Here is a 16,259-nt window from a genome sequence, read left to right as displayed (position 1 = left end):
CATGAACATCAGCTGAGTGACCAGAGAACCGGATGGGGGACAGGCATGAATTTCAGCAAAGCCTTTGATTTTGGCCAATATAGCAAGCTTATAAACAAACTGAGCAGCCTGCAGGTGGTAGGGTGGTGCTAAGATGGTGGACTGGCTTATAGATATTGGTTGAGGGATAGCAGTGGTTAGTGGTAAAAGGAGTTCACCCTGAAGAAAGGTGATTAGTGGAATTCCTCAAGGATCAGTTCTGGGCTTGGTTCTACTTAGTATGTCTGAGTGATATTGGAAAGGTGATTGTGGGTAAAGGGTTGGTTTTGTTTTTAATCTCTCTATGGCTGTTGCTAACTTCTGCAACAAAGTGAGCTTACTTCAGGGGCTAGATCAGTTTCCTAAAATGAACCGTGTAATCCCACTGTTGGTCTGTTTTTCTTTAGGGGGGTGGGAGGGATATTAACAATGAATATGCATATTCCCGTTCTCCATTGCATACAAACATATATCTCATGCATATTCTTTATAGATATCCTGAAAGCTGGGTTGGTTCTGGGGAACCCTTGGAATGTACCTATGACAAAGGATCTAAAGAGTTTGAGGCGTGATCAGTTGCTTGAAAACTAAGTTTCAGTTATAATAAATACAGTTATGCATTTGGGATGCAGAAATCCAATGGACTGGTATAAAATAGGTGACATAATGGTAGCCATAAAGCAGGATGAAGTCCTTGAGGTTGTGATTTCAAGGTAGTGAAGAAATGCAACAAAGCAGAGACCAGAGCCAGAGGGATCCTAGGGCGTATAAGGAGAAGCAATACTAGTACGTAATTTACTTCCTTTTTTTTGTTTTTACAGGTCAGTGTTGAGTTGTCTCCTGAAGTATTGTTTCCATTTCTGAAGGCCAACCTTAAAAAGCCGAGGTGATCCAGCGAAAGGCTATTACAGTGGTGCGGAAGCCTTTTCAGGTGAGACACAAAGATCTAAATAGAGCAGTGGTTCTTGATCCAGTACATATGATGCATTCGGCCAATTAGGTTTTCAGGATATCCACAATGAATATGCCTGAGAGATCTGCATATAGTGAAGGCAAGAGCATGCAAATCTATCTCGTTCATATTCACTCTGGATGTCCTGAACATCCAACTGGATAGATCTAACATGCGTGGGATAAGCATAAAGGAATCCTGTGCCGAAGGAATGGATCCTCAGGAGCTTAGTCAAGATCGGGAGGCGGGGCTGGTGGTTGGGAGGCGGGGATAGGGCTGGGCAGACTTATACGGTCTGTGCCAGAGCCGGTGGTGGGAAGCGGGACTGGTGGTTGGGAGGCGGGGATAGTGCTGGACAGACTTGTACGGTCTGTGCCCTGAAGAGCACAGGTACAAATCAAAGTAGGGTATACACAAAAAGCAGCAAATATGAGTTATCTTGTTGGGCAGACTGGATGGACCGTGCAGGTCTTTTTCTGCCGTCATCTACTATGTTACTATGTTAGATGTGTCTCAAGGAATTGGTTGATAACCACTGATCAAGAGTCAAATGAGATACAATAGCTTCAGCTATTGAACGGTAGATTTGTGCGGTGGAAGGGAAGTTCTGGAGCAGGGGTTCTTAATCTTGCTTCACTCACTATTCCATACTGTCCAGCTGGTATGTTACGCTCCCTAAACAACCATCACATTGTTTTGCCTGGGCCTAGGCAGGCTAAACAACATGAGAAAACCAGAAAGAGTGCCTTTTTTTTTTTTTTCTTAATATTTATTGATTTTTAACATTTACATTCACATATAAAGGTTTAGGAAATATCCGTAAATCTACGACAATGGCAATACACAGCTTAACTCTAATTCTTTTTTAAATTTGTCCACAACGCATTTGGATCCAATTACAAGGCAAAAAGAATTTAACAGGCAAAAATAACAATAATATCATTAGAGCAAGGAGGAGCAAGAGAACGCTCGCAATCGACCTATAGCATTAAGTTGTGGGCGTATGCAAAGAGTCCCTTACACTTTCTTTAGAAATAATAAATTGCAACCATTTTTTTTTTGTGGGGGGGGGGGGGGGGTTCAAAAAAATGTAATTATTAATTTCTAGAGACACAAAACATCTACAAGGAAATTTTAATTTAAACAAAGCTCCTAAGTTGAGAACTCTTGGTTTAAGCACCAAGAATTCTCTTCTTCTTTTTTGTGTGTCTCTGACCAACTCTGGAAGAACTTGAATTTTACTTCCCCCAAAAAGTGCGTTAATGTGACGAGAATATGCTTGAAAAATGTTATTTCTGTCCGGTTCCAAAGCGAAAGACACCAAAAGTGTGGTTCTTTCAGTCACCACCTCTAATGAACTCTCCAAGAATTCAGTCAACTTTAGTTCAGGAACAGATCGAGGTTGCACATTAGGCGGTCTTGAAGAACCTGTTATATATTGAGTTCTTACTATGGGTGGAAAACCCTCCATTGGTATTCCTAATATTTCTGCAAAATATTTTTAACATGTCCAAAGCAGGTATTAATTGAGATTTAGGAAAATTTATAAATCTTAGATTGTTCCTACGGCCTTAACTTTCCAGGAATTCAAGTTTACGAACTTGAATATCCTTCTCTTGTATAAGCATTGTTGTAACATTCTGCAGTTGGGCAACTTCTCCCTTCAAAACTGTTATTTGATTTGCTTGATCCTGAATATTTTCGGACAGATTTTGAGTAGTCTGTTTCGATCCCATAACTTCTTCTATTTTCTCACTCCAATGCTATGGAATAGCCTCCCTGCCAATATTCGGACTGAGCTATCTCTCTCCAGATTAACACTGTTGTAAAGACCTGGCTATCTCGGCAGGCCTTCGGTGATTAGCTGCATTCTCATATGGCTGCTTCAGCACCCCCCCCATCCTCCATCCCTTCTTGACTTCTCCCCCTGCCTTTGTGTGACCCTACCTTCCTTCCCCCGTATCTAATGGTTTCTCTACTTCTTTCTGGTGCCATTCTTGGCTTGTACTTTCCTAATGTTAAATTGTAGTTTCCTATCTAGCCCGTAAACGGCTTAGACCAGTTTTCAGTTTTAGCGGCAAATGTGTATATAATATTCCTCTCCTTTACCCATAAGCCTCACACTGCCCTGTTGCACATTTTCCTATCACTAACATATCTAAAAATGTTTCCTGACGACTTTACCAGCTTCTTTTAGCTTTTCCAGATATTGCTGCTGGTCTTCCTCCTCCTATGTTCTCTTGCAGTTTATGAAGTCTAATCTCGTGTGTTACCTTTTTCAGTTACTACTTTTGAGAACCAAAGCAGCCTTTCCTCTTACGTTAATTTACTTCCCTAACAAAAGGGTTTGTTGCCCTTAAAATTGCTCCTTTCAGTTTTGCCCACTGCTTTTCTACTTCCCCCAGCTGTTCCCGTTTGGCTAACAAGTTCTTGATGTATTCCCCTATCTTGTCAAAGTTAGGGTGGTTTGTTTATTTTGACGTTTTAGCATCTTCACTTTTGAATGAACCCTCTCTCCATGCGTGTCTTAATATTGAACCACATCATGCAGTCACCATTGGATGCCAGAAACAGTCTCTCGGTTTGTAAGTTCCAGGTCCAGTATGGCCCCATCCTGCATACATTTCATTACCAACTGCTGGAGCAGTTTTTTCCCGGTAGAGAATCCAGGATCTCCTTCCAGATGGCTCTGCAACAGGGATACCCCAATAAACATCTGGCATATTGAAGTCACCTATTAGCTATGAAAAGGGAAGTCCTACCAGGGCTGCCGAGAGACATAGCCGGGCCTGGGGCAGAATCGAACCACTGCCAGCCCACCCCCCCCCCCCCACCCCCGCTTGCACCACCTCTCCCACCCGCCCCTTACCTTTCTGTCTTTCCTTTCAAAGGGGGGGGGGGGGCAGCACTGGCAAGCCATTTCCTGGGTGCCTGCTCCCACGGTCTGTCCTCTCCTGCTCCTGTCCGTGCTATGACTCAGGACCAGGATGATTGCATTAATGCAATATCACGCTAATGCAATCATCTGGGTCCTGGGCGGCACGCAGGAGTAGGGGAGGACAGACCCGGAAGCAGGCAGCAAGAAGAAGCTTGCCGGGCTCGGGGAATTTTACCCCCACCCTTCTCGGCGGCCCTGAGTCCTACTATTTTGTGTATATCCTCAATTAAATCTTTGTTCACTTCCTCTGCCTGTGAAGGAGGCCTTTATATCACACCAAAGTAAACAGATTTTCTGTTCTCTCTTTTCAGATTAACCCACAGTCCCTCTTCCTCACCCTTCCTCATAAGAGTACTTTTTCACTCTCGGATCCTTGACTAGATACTAAGCAGCAAAAACAAGTGGTAATGCAGCCTCTGGAATCTCCACTGTTTCTTTAAAGATCATTTTTAAATCCATCTAGGGTATTAACACTAGCCACCCATGACATTTCTGTTTAAATAATTCTTTATATATTCTAGTTTCTTATGTAATATTGTATTACAATGTTGATTTATTTTCATTATTGCTAATGAACTGTTGTGCATATGTGGTATTGTGAACCACTTTCGACAAATGCATATTTTGGTTTAGTGGGTTTTAATATCACTACCCATACATCGCAAGATTCTTGTAAAAGAATATTTTTTTTTCTTCGCAGGACACAGTTTCCTTATTTACTTTATCAACAGCTTTCTCACAGATAATTAACCAGATTTCACTACTTCATGCTGTAAATCAATTTTAGCTATAAGCAGTGTTTCCTGTCTTGAAAATAGCCTGCAGTAATACTTCCGTTGGTGTTCCTGTAAGTGAAGCACTAGGGAAATTGGATTTAAAGTTAGTTATTCTTTATGAATATTCCTTTAATGATGAGTTCTGCTTGATGTACTACAGGGCTTATTTTCAAAGCACTTAGACTTACAAAGTTCCATAGGTTACTATGGAACTTTGTAAAATCTAAGTGCTTTGAAAATACACCTCTATATCTCATAAAAAGGGAATACGGAAGTGGTTTACAGTAACAGAAATATAATTAAAAGAAAAAGGTACGAAAAGAGGTTACTTTGGATAAATTATGGGACTTGGTTTCTGCCCTGGGACAAACTTTTTTGAAACAGACAAACGAGATTGTTCCAAAAGTAAATTTATTAGAGAAAGATTTGAGACAACTGGAGGGAAAAACTAAAGAAATAGACAATAAAGCTGAAAAGGCTGAGCAAAAAATTGAAAAAATTGGAAACATTACAACCTCTGATGATAAATGACTTGGCTAATCTTCGGAAAAAGATGGAACATTTGATAACTATACCAAAAGTCATAATTTAAGATTTGTAAACTTTCCCAGGATCCAGACAACACCTCCTCTTGATATGTTAAAGAGATATTTCCGAGATGTTTTGAATGTAACAGATCAGAATTTACCACCATTTACCTCTGTTTATTATGTCCCAGGAAAAGAGCTGAATCAAATTCCTGAAACCCCATTAGATGTATCACTATTGCTTGAGACCTCTGATTCCGAGCAGGCAACGCCCGCAACTTTGGTTGCTACCGTTGCTTTGCTGCCGGACAAGGGTTGGATCTCCCGTCTTTTCTTTCGTAATAGAGAAAAACCCTTTTTGGGTTATAAGATATTATTATTTCCTGATGTCTCTAAGGAGACAAGAAAACGGAGGAAACAATTTTTGCTCCTGAAGTCTGGAATAATGCAGTTGGGGGGTACCTTTTTTTTAAGATACCCCTGCAAGTGTATAGTAAGACTTGATGGAAAGAAATATGTGTTCACAGAACCTATGCATGTATCTGCTCTTATAACTTCGAGTAAAAAGGACAACGCTTAAATATATAAGTAACACACCTCAATGGTACTAGCTTAATCCTGTTATTTTTTATAATTTGATTAGATTCTCCTTGTATTCCTGAATCTTGGATCTTCAGTTTATGGACTTGAGTAGCAATTATTTCCTTTAGATTGTTTAATCTTTAGTGTTATGTTATATGATACCTTTTTATGTTCTTTTCCGAACAAGATGTTTTCTTGTGTTTTTGATGAAAATGAATAAATAAAAAAATAAAAAAAAAAAAAAAGAAAAAGGTACGGATCCAAAAAAACATAACCTGTTCAGAATAGAAAAGGTAGTCTCTGTCCTTCCAGGCTCCTGTTGCCACAATCCTATGAATAACAAATCTCAGCCTATTATGAACATCGGAAACTTAAGTCTCAGTCAAAAGACCAGAATTTTAAGCACATATGAATGTCATTTGGTTTTTGCAAAGGGGGAGTCGAGCAAATTCAACTTCCACTTTGGGCTGTAATGCCAGAGTGGTATCTTAATTTAGTACTTGGTGCCTTGTCTAATCCTCCCTTTGACCAAGCCTCCGTGAAGAATTTCTCCTTGAAAGCAGTCTGTTTCCTTGGCCAGGCGAGCCTCGGAGCCGCTGGGCCTTTTTTTGTGGGGATCCATATTTATCCTTCGCCTGTGACTCGTTTCCATTCACATGTGCCATCATCCTAAAGTGCTGCTTCCTTCAATGTGAATTAAGTGGCTTCTCTGCCAGTCTTTTCGAGGACTATAAACACAAGTGCTGCATAAGCTGGATGTGCTCATAGTTCCCCTGCACTGTTTGGAGGTGATAAATCCCTTTCAGCGTCTGTAAGGTATGTTCTATACAAGAGGTACTTAGCTGACAGAGCACTACTAAATAGCAATATCCTGGACTCGTGTCTAGGGGAGCGTACCTCTTTCTCCCAATGACAAGCTAGCTGTCATTGGGATAAAGAGGAACAATGCCACAGAAGGAATATATATATTATTATTATGTAAAGAAAAATATATGTATAAAAATAGTTCTGCAGCAAAATGCCAAGCAAAACACAAGAACTTGCTATACAAAGAGATTATAACCAAAATACAGGTAATGACATATGATTATCCTAATGGACTAACTAAATGACTGATTACACAACCAATTACAGTACTGAAATCCTAATGATTAGCATCAGAAGTTATACCACACGTCTTGTGCAAAATACCACAGCAGCTAAATTCACAGACCATAAGTCATGACATAACCCATCTGTCACAGAATAAAGACAAGGACTAATTATCCCCCTAGACATAGGAATAAATCCTGATCTCACCCTGCAGTCTGTGGCAGACTTCCAATGGTTCCGAAGCGGATTTCTCCTCTGGACTCGAGCTGAATTCTCAGCGAGTCTCACAGTCCAGGAATAAGGTCCGAGATTTGAATTCTGGATGCAAATGGTAGAATCTTAGATAAGGCCTGATATTGTAGCTGAGCAGGCCCTGTCAGTTGGTTACAAGGCACGCAGTTCACTGGTGTTAGGAAAATCAGTCTCTGGCTCTTTCGAGCGTTCTTGTTCACCTGCAAATCCTCCGGTCGTCTCCTTTCTTCCTCTCTCTTCAGTCCAAACTTCTGGTATCCAAGGGTCAGATGATGCCTGTGGACCAATCACATACGGTGACATAGAGGCATATTTTCAAAGCACTTTGGGAGGCTAAGTTCCATAGGTTTCTATGGAACTTTGGGAGGCTAAGTGCTTTGAAAATGAGCCTGATAATGTCCAGCCAGCTTCATGGTCAAGAAGCGAGCCTTTGTTACTACTACTACTATTTAGCATTTCTATAGCGCTACAAGGCATACGCAGCGCTGTACAAACATAGAAGAAAGACAGTCCCTACTATCGACGGCAAGCAAACCTCCCTGTCTGCTCAGATACTCCTGGAGCCATGGGTGACTCTCTCCTCCAATCTTCCCAGAAGATAGCAGACTAGCCCACGGAATATGTCCTTGGATGAAATCATCTTGCAGTGCTCAGCACTAATGTTCCTTTGTAACCAAGCTGGTTTCTGATGGGTACAGGCACAGGCTAAAATCCATATTGTTATATAGGCCAAGACCAGCAAAGGTGAGATCTCAGGTAAATACCCCTACAGGTCTGCTCATCTCTTTATTCTGTTTAGTGGAACATGTAAAGGAGAAGCGGCCTTGAAGCCATCCTTGGGGCATTGGATCAAGGCAGTGATTGAAGCAACATATATACTCAACTGGAGGCCAGTCTGTGAAGGGCTCTGGTTTCATTCAACCAGATCTCCGGTGACCTTGTGGGCAGAGGGCCTCGGCAGTTGCGCCAGAAGGTATTTAAAGAGTGGCGATGTGGTTGTCATTGCATTCCTTTGTGAAACACTACAAGGTTGATGTTTCAGCCAAAGGTGACAGTACCTTAGTAGAACATTTTGGAGAGAACCTTATCTTCCGGCCCGAGGAGTAGAGCTTCTGTACACCCAGTTTGTCCTGGACTGATTTAGCTGGATGAAAAGGAAGGTGTAATTTGGCTCTTACCTGATATTTCATTTCTTTGATTCCTGCTAGACCAGTCCAGGGCCTATCCAGGAAGACTGCAGTGTTGGGAGATTTTTGGATGGCATTTGCCTATTTCTTTGCTCTTACCGCCTTCATTGCTCTTGATTTGTACTTCCTAATCTGCAGAGGTTTCCCTTAGAAGGTTTTCTTCTATTGTGTTAGTTGTTTTTTTTTTACTTTTGTCTTGGACATTAGAATACTACTTCAGGAGTGGGCAGTCGTGGTCCTTGAAGGCCACAGCCCAGTTGGGTTTTCAATATTCCACAATGAAAATGCATGAGATCTATTTACATACAATGGAAGCAGTGCACATTCATTGTGTAAATCTTGAAAGCCTGACTGGTTTGTGGCCCTCGAGGACTGTGGTTGCCCTGCCAAAGACCAGGCTGCACCACACCTTATACCAGTGATGTCACTGAAAGCATTTTGCTTTTCTGCCTCCGTCTTCTGGTAAGGGAACATAGCCTGTTGGTCTGGACTGGTATAGCAGGAATCAAGGAAATTTCCTGAGAAGCCTTTCATGAGGTAATTTGTCAGGTGCTTTCTGAAAATCAAAATATACTATATCAGCTGGCTCACCTTTATCCACCTTCCAAAAAATTCTAACAGATTGGTAAAGAAAGATTTAACTTTGCTGAATCCATGCTGATCTATTCCAGTTAAGCCATGTCTCTATACATATAGGGAGGTAGTTAAAAGTTGAACTTTTACTGCACTTTAATTTTCAGAGAGTACCAAGGCAGTAGCTCAGTACCTCAGGTTACTGGCTCCCATAATACAAGAATAATGCAAGCAACCTCGCAAGCAGTAATATTCTTCCATTCCAGGAGCATCGGGTTGCAAATGATGGCAGATAAAGACTTTTTTTGGACAGACATCCAATCCTCCACCCCTTTGGCCATCCCTAACCTTCCTAAAAAACATTATAGCCTGTATGACTGTCCCATTCATTGTAATCATTGAACCGTGTCTGTGTGACAGCAACAAAATCCAAGTGTGCCTCTAACATCAGGGCTTGCAGATCCTGAAATCTGTTACTTAGACTGAGCATATGTGCTCATTGCTTTCCAGCTATATTTTACAGGCTCTCTCATCTTTTTGCATTGCTTTTTGCCTGTTCTCCCTTTTTGCTAAGTGAAATGCTGAGATGGCTTATTTTTCTTGTTTTCTCTACGACTGTCAGGCTTTTGATTTTGCTGTAGGTGCCTTCCTGAACTCACCTGCTTCCATTTACCACCCCCATCCTCTAGTTTAAATGCCTAGAAATATATTGTCTGAATTTATCACCAAAGATGTAGCACATCATTATAGTACTAGTAAGAAATGCCCGTTTCGGAAAAAAATTCAACGGGCGCTAGCAAGGTAATTTCCCGCCCACCATCCTCCCTCCCTCCCTTCTGAGTTCCAGACCCCCCCCCCCGTCCCTCCCTCCCGAGTTCCACACCCCCCCTCTCCCTCCCTGCGTCTCTGTCACTTGGTTGCGAGTTTGTGATTAAAGTTCGCAAAGCTGTCCCCGCTGCTGTCACTGAATTTCTGGAACTTGTGCGTTGTGCGTTCCCCGCCCTCTACGTCATCGCGTTTTGACGCGAGGGCGGAGCTACACTGACTGCAGGCCAAACCGGATATCTCGGGTGCCTCAAGTTTCCGGCTTGAGGCTTCATTGGAACATTGGAGGTGCCTTTTATATATATAGATATCCATGGCCTGATGCTCCTGGTCTGCTTCTTAAAGCACCTGGGGCTTAGCAATGTGCAGCTGCATCTCCACTCTCCCTTAGGCCACTACTACTAGTACTATTTAGCATTTCTATAGCGCTACAAGGCGTACGCATCGCTGCACAAACATAGAGGAAAGACAGTCCCTGCTCAAAGAGCTTACAATCTAATAGACAAAAAATAAAGTAATCAAATCAATTAATGTGAACGGGAAGGAAGAGAGGAGGGTAGGTGGAGGCGAGTGGTTACAAGTGGTTACCAGTCAAAAGCAATGTTAAAGAGGTGGGCTTTCAGTCTAGATTTAAAGATGGCCAAGGATGGGGCAAGACGTAGGGGCTCAGGAAGTTTATTCCAGGCGTAGGGTGCAGTGAGACAGAAGGCGCGAAGTCTGGAGTTGGCAGTAGCGGAGAAGGGAACAGATAAGAAGGATTTATCCATGGAGCGGAGTGCACGGGAAGGGGTGTAGGGAAGGACGAGTGTGGAGAGATACTGGGGAGCATCAGAGTGAGTACATTGTGATTAAAGTTCGCAGCGCTGTCCCCGCTGCTGTCACCGGGCCTTTCTTTTTAACCCCTGGTTTCTCTAGTGGGTTTGGGGCAGGTGCGCCTCCCCCCTACTCTGTTCTGGCCCTACTGGTGCGAGGTTCAATATGGTCCTTGTGGTACTACTGCTAGGGTCAGGATGCCATTTAACGGTAGCCTAGTGGCCGGAGCACTGGGCTGACAACTAGGGAAGTGTGTTCAAATCCCATTGTTGCTCCTTGTGATCTTTGGCATCTTCCAACAAGAAAGAAAACTGGCTGTATGTAACATAGTAGATGACGGCAGAAAAAGACCTGCACGGTTCATCCAGTCTGCCCAAGAAGATAAATTCATATGTGCTACTTTTTTATTTGTACTGTCCTCTTCAGGGCACAGACCATATAAGTCTGGCCAGCACTATCCCCGCCTCCCACCACCGGCTCTGGCACAGACCGTATAAGTCTGGCCAGCACTATCCCCGCCTCCCACCACCGGCTCTGGCACAGACCGTATAAGTCTGCCCAGCACTATCCCCGCCTCCCACCACCGGCTCTGGCACAGACCGTATAAGTCTGCCCAGTACTATCCCCGCCTCCCACCACCGGCTCTGGCACAGACCGTATAAGTCTGCCCAGCACTATCCCCGCCTCCCCCCACCGGCTCTGGCACAGACCGTATAAGTCTGGCCAGCACTATCCCCGCCTCCTACCACCGGCTCTGGCACAGACCGTATAAGTCTGGCCAGCACTATCCCCGCCTCCCACCACCGGCTCTGGCACAGACCGTATAAGTCTGGCCAGCACTATCCCCGCCTCCCACCACCGGCTCTGGCACAGACCGTATAAGTCTGCCCAGCACTATCCCCGCCTCCCACCACCGGCTCTGGCACAGACCGTATAAGTCTGCCCAGCACTATCCCCGCCTCCCACCCCCGGCTCTGGCACAGACCGTATAAGTCTGCCCAGCACTATCCCCGCCTCCCACCACCGGCTCTGGCACAGACCGTATAAGTCTGCCCAGCACTATCCCCGCCTCCCACCACCGGCTCTGGCACAGACCGTATAAGTCTGCCCAGCACTATCCCCGCCTCCCACCACCGGCTCTGGCACAGACCGTATAAGTCTGCCCAACAGTATCTCCGCCTCCCAACCACCGGCTCTGCCACCCATTCTAGTGTTCATGAGGAATAAAGGAAAAGAGGGGGTTGGAGGTGAGAAATAAATAAAACAATCTCCTTTATAGTATAGCATAAAACGTAAGTTTCTCGCCCCCCCCCCTTTTAAAAAAAATTCCTAGTGAGTTTATGCAGGCAGGTTGGAAGACGCATGTTGTTGCCATGGTTACAGTCACATAGTATGTCAGTACACTGCCTGTAGTGATGGTTGCCTGGGAAACCAGATGGGGGTGAGTCTTTCCCCCCCCCTCCCCAGCTGTTTTAGGATTTAGAAGAACTGTGAATACTATCGGGTGACGTATTAACAAGACGGGAAAAGGGTGGCATTATTAAAGCTCAGAGTGCATTTGATCTATTTTGTGGCAGGCCTAGATTCCTTTGCAAACTAAAGGACCCCTCTTCCCTCTTTATCATACCAAGTTGCAGTATTGCAAGGCCACTGGCTCTTCAGTTCTTCAGATGCTTTCTGTACCTATCCCCGATGCTCCCTTCACCAAAATGACATTGCCTTGTGTCCACTTATCCATGTCAGCAGCTGAGCTCAAAGTCTCATCTTCCTGATCACAGGAACTCTAAAGATCATGCAGAAACCCGGTCAGTCAGAGATGTTTTTTTTGTTTTATTGTGTCCAGAGCAAATTCCTCTCTGTGATGGTCCGTTTATCTCTTTGAGTGGCTTGGGGGAAGGAGGAGCAAGCCGTTTGTCTCTTTGTAAAGTTCAATAGCTGGGTTCTCCAGGTTATACTTTTTGAGAATGCCACCACGTTCTCTACTGAAGGTGGTATATAAAACCCCTTTTACGCAAGAAAGTGCTGCCAATAGAAAATCTTCCTTTTTTTTTTTTTGAGACCAGTGTTTCAGAAAAAAGGAGGCTGGTGCAACTATTTCGGGATAAGCAGTACAGCTAGCTGTGGCAGCTGTGCAACTTATCCAGCTGGTATAAAAGTTGCAGTGTAGGAAAACAAGCTGAGGGCCTTTTTTTTTTTTTTTTTATCAAGCCACGCTAGTGATTCCTTTGCGGCAGTGCCAAGGGAGCCCATTCAAAGTGAATGGACTTTGGCGGCATTACTGCACCGAGATCCACCAGCGCATCTTGATAAAAGAAGGCCCTGAGTGCTGGAGTGACGTTAACAGGGGTAGCTACCCGAGCGTAACCGTATCTGGCATCCCAGGCTTCACCACGCAAACAGATTCGTGAAGGTGTGCTGCATAGGAGCTATATCCAGTCGAGAGCACAGAAGATTTCCTTAACCATTGTATATAATAGAAATGAACATCTGCAAAGCACGTCACATTTTCTCAGACGTATAACAACTGTGATCTGTGCAGGTAAATATAGGTGAATTTAAGAGCTGTGCTATATAGCTAACATGCACCAACTGAATCCTTCATGAGGCCTGTGAGTTAGAGACTAGCTCCTGCTGAGCAAACAGCTGACTTATTTAGCCCAGAAACAGAGCTGAGGTGATCAGAGTTTAAAACACAACTGAAATGACAGGGAACTCAAGTCGAACTGTACGGTTATGAACAGATCTTGTTTCTTAAGCCTGGAAACACAGCAGCTGATTTCTTTCCTTTATTTATTTATTTTTTTTAATTGAAAATATGGTTAACTCGACCAGCTGTAAGAACATGGCTGACTTTCCCAGCTGAGAAATACGGGAAAGAGCTATGGTTTTCAAAACAATGGTGACCAACCCTGAGATTTGGCTGAGTTTTCTGGGTGAAAAATCTCTCTCTGCTGTAAAGGCCTGAACTATAACTGAATTCTGCAGCTATGAAAAAAAGAACTGGATTCCAGAATAATAATAAATGACTTGGAATACACAGTTTTGTATTCAGAAGCTATGTAATACATAGCTGGCTAGCAAACAGTGGTCTGCTACAAGGCTAACTTTATTTTTTTTTTTTTGAGCCTGCTAGAAAATACCAGAAAGCTGCTATAATAGTATTCCAATTGAGGCTGGTGTCTTTAGTTTTTGGAACAATTAACTATGAGGCAATCAACAAAAGACTCCAAAGAGGAGAGCTTCCCACTATAGTGTGGGAAGAAGATACAGTTTTTTAGAGAAAAATAGAGGAAAAGCAGAACTTAGCTTGTGAGATAAAACAGTACCTCAAATTACAGTGCAAGCAGTCTTGTCACACACAGAAAGCAACATGAAAGCTTTTAGCCTTTTCTGCAGCACCAAGTGCCACCCTGGCTCCAGACAAGCTTTTAAAGGAGCATCAACTGTCTATTAGGAACCCCCCTGTGCTCCACTGACACACAGTTACCAACTGGTTACGTTCCAAGGGGGAGCTACGCAGTGCGCCCACCATCCACTCACGGACAAAGATGCTGAACGTTCTGTGGCTGCGCAATATCCTTAAGGGGCGAGTCGCAGAGAACTACTTTTTTTCTCTGTCTTCATCCGTTGGTTGAAGGACACGACCCACTGGTTCTGCATTGGTCTGGTTCTGGTCAAAATGGAAGCTCATTTTTTTCTTTTTGGCTTGCAGTATCTTCTTTCTCTGAGGTTCCACCTCAGTCAGAACCATGGTGCCCTGGATTTGTCTTGCCTTCCCTGTTCCATGATCCTTAGCTGTGAGCCACTGGGTCTTTCAGAAAACCCAGTATACATGTATCCTGCTTTGTGTGACCCACAGGGTCTTCACAGGTTTGTAATCCTCAAACTTCCAGCTGAGCAGGCCTCTTGCCAGGAGAAAAGCACAGACACAGCCCTCCCGTGCCTGTCCCTCCTCAGGATCCTCTTGCCCAGGATTTACCAACTCCAGATCAACAGTCTTTCTTTTGTCCTTTATTTACTTTCTCCAACACCGTCTTTGATACACACAGTTATCAGGTTTTGCTTCAACTCTCCCTTCACTCCCCTCTCATTACCCCTGGGAGATGAAAGAGGTCACACCCAACCACTGTCAGTCTCTAGCACCTGACAGCCCCCCTCTCCCTCCTGACCCCAGTTGAAAACACTCACCCCCCGTTGGAGTGCTTCTGCAGCCACTTCTTCCCCTTCTTTCGTTAAGCCATCAAACCATGTGGCCAGGAGCCCTCTTACTTGCCCTCCTTTAGCTTGAGCTAAGGCAGAAATGTCCATGGGCTCTCCTTCTGAAGTGTCTTCTGTCTCCAATACTCCTCGTCTCTCTCCAGACTGCCAGTCCATGGACTCCTCTACAGCCCTCTTTACTAGCTGCCTCCCATCATCATTATCCCCCTCTCCCAGCTGTTTCCTATTCTGTTCATCCAGCCCTCCCAGATCCTCCTCCTTTCCCCTAGGATTCTGGGACTCGTAGTGGGGGGTAACACTTCCTCATCCTACCAGGCCTCTCTCTCAAGGGCTGCTGGGATGGTGAAATAGACAGGCTGCTTTCCCGCACTGGCCCTGCACTTTTGATTCGGGCCCTTTTGGCTCTGTCCTCCGGGGGGTGGTCTAGGATACCCAAGCCGCTTCCCCCTTCCCTTAATCCTCGCCTGATCTTATAAGAAACTAGAGGGTAATGCTAGAAGGAGTCACTTAAAATTCTACATCTGTGCTGATTACGTGCAACTACTCATACCCATTGAACCAGATCTACCCACAGCTCTGAGTAAACTGTTTGCCTACCTGCCTAACCAGAATGGGCAAACAACAACAAACTCTGCCTGAACCCAAGCAAAACAGAGATTCTTTGTGTACCTAATGGAAGTGGCCAAATACCTGACTTCAAACTACCTTTTCAGAAGTATGAACTCCCCCTAAAATCACAGGTCAGGAATCTTGGGATACTGTTAGACTCATCACTCACTCTGATCCCGCAAATTCAAACCGCCTTTAAAAATTGTCTATCACCTACGGCAGCTATGAAATCTCTCTCCATATATTAAGACAATGTTGTCAAGAGCAGATGTATGAACGGAGCAGCTCCTGAGTATGGTGAAGGCATAACTACTACTACTACTACTACTACTACTTAACATTTCTAGAGCGCTACTAGGGTTACGCAGCGCTGTACAATTTAACAAAGAGAGACAGTCCCTGCTCAAAGAGCTTACAATCTACTAGACAAGTGAACGGTCAGTCCGATAGAGGCAGTCAAATTGGGGCAGTCTGGATTCACTGAACGGTAAGGGTTAGGTGCCGAACGCAGCATTGAAGAGGTGGGCTTTAAGCAAAGACTTGAAGACGGGCAGGGAGGGGGCTTGGCGTGAGGGCTCAGGAAGGTTGTTCCAAGACTAGGGTGAGGCGAGGCAGAATGAGCGGAGTCTGGAGTTGGCGGTGGTGGAGAAGGGTACTGAGAGGAGGGATTTATCCTGTGAACGGAGGTTACGGGCGGGAACGTAAGGGGAGATGAGGGTAGAAAGATAGTGAGGAGAGGGGTGATATGAGTATATCGGTTCTGGCAGAATATGAGATGTGCAGCAGTTAGCATTCCCTATGGGGAAGCATAAAGGTGCATCATGGACTTACCCTCCAGCCCTGGTAGCCCCGAGGCCTTTGGTCCAGACTACTATTTCTTGGACAGTTTCCATACGT

At 44.3% G+C, this 16,259-nt stretch overlaps 1 protein-coding gene across 2 annotated transcripts in view; it reads left to right on the top strand.

Annotated features, from left to right (window-relative positions):
- Positions 1 to 16,259, top strand: part of LOC115459126 (guanine nucleotide-binding protein G(I)/G(S)/G(T) subunit beta-2) — a gene marked incomplete at its 3' end in the record, with an annotated part of 103,380 nt that overhangs the window by 26,029 nt on the left and 61,092 nt on the right. The window contains 1 exon segment of one of the 2 annotated variants that reach the window (XM_030188997.1): positions 840 to 949. 2 annotated transcript variants of the gene reach the window in all.

This window comes from Microcaecilia unicolor, unplaced genomic scaffold (genome assembly GCF_901765095.1).
Source record: "Microcaecilia unicolor unplaced genomic scaffold, aMicUni1.1, whole genome shotgun sequence".
In the NCBI taxonomy this organism is placed as follows: Eukaryota; Metazoa; Chordata; class Amphibia; order Gymnophiona; family Siphonopidae; genus Microcaecilia; species Microcaecilia unicolor.
The sequence above is the reverse complement of the archived record's forward strand: the minus strand, read 5'-3'. Positions and strand labels throughout refer to the sequence as shown.